The sequence below is a fragment of the Ursus maritimus genome, unplaced genomic scaffold (genome assembly GCF_017311325.1).
Source record: "Ursus maritimus isolate PB19 unplaced genomic scaffold, ASM1731132v1 scaffold_20, whole genome shotgun sequence".
In the NCBI taxonomy this organism is placed as follows: Eukaryota; Metazoa; Chordata; class Mammalia; order Carnivora; family Ursidae; genus Ursus; species Ursus maritimus.
This window is the reverse complement of record NW_024424453.1, coordinates 10,000,716-10,001,941: the sequence shown is the minus strand read 5'-3', so window position 1 is coordinate 10,001,941 and position 1,226 is coordinate 10,000,716.

The following is a 1,226-nucleotide window of genomic DNA, read 5'->3' as shown; positions in this document are numbered from 1 at the left end:
CTCCTGAACCATGAGAAAATACACGTCTGTTGTTTAAGCCACCCCCAATCTGTGGTATTTTGTGGGGGCAGCTGAGAAGACGAGGACAGATATCTTGAAGGACCTGTCCCCGCCCCCAGGTAAGTAGCACCCCAGTCCGCCCGTAGAGGACGCACAGTGTGAGGGCTGCAGAAGACGGCCCCTACAGACAGACCTACACTAGGTAAAAGGACGAATGTGTGACTATGCTCCTCAGTATCCACGAAGCAAAGCAAAGGAGGATATCCTGAAAGGAAGTGTAAGCAGTTCATCCTTCCAGATCTTTCTCTGAGGAAGAATTATTTAGGGACCTCACAAAGCAGGGCATTGAAGCAGGGATTCAAGTAGTTTTGGAACTCAGAAACATCAGGATGGCCAGTCACACTGTCCCTAAATGATTGGCTTCAAAGTGTCTGTCTAGGTTCTTTCTTGTTCTTCTCCCATTTGCTGGCTGACCTGGACCAGACAGCTCCTATTTCAAGGTCAACTGTCTTACCTCCATGGCCGAGAGGCTCTCTGTATGCTTCACTTTGAAGATTTGGGAAATTATAGCCACGGTGAAACCAGACATCTCTAGATCTCTGGTAGGTCTAATAAATGGATAAACTCCTTCCATCTTTTTCTTTCTGCGGAAAAAGTCCTTTAACAAAATTATTGCTTCTACTCCGTGAAGATGCAATTAGGAAAACCGTTTCCTCCGATCCATCTTTTTGACTATTTTTCCCCTGCAATCCAAAAAGAATTTACTTATATGTCTGCTAAAAGTTAATAAAACCATTAACTTGTTATTAAAACATTTTTAAAAACCAGCCATTACATAAACAAGTTGGTGTTTGTCCCTACAAGTTCCCCAACAATGTACGCATATGAAAGGATGCTGTAGTTAAGCCCCCTGTGTGCAGAAGATTGGAAATGCTCTCCTCTGTGTCTGTGAGTAGTGATAGGGCTTGACTTTTTATTTTTTATTTTATTTTTATGAAAGATTTTATTTATTTTACAGAGAGAGAGCACAAGCAGGGGGAGCAGCAGGCAGAGGGAGAAGCAGGCTCCCTGCTGAGCAGGGAGCCCGGTGCAGGGCTCGATACCAGGACCTGGGATCATGACCTGAGCCAAAGGCAGCCACTTAACTGACTGAACCACCCAGGTGCCCCAGAGCTTTGCTTTTTTTTTTTTTTTTTTTTTTTTTTTTATTTTTTTTTTTTTTTTTG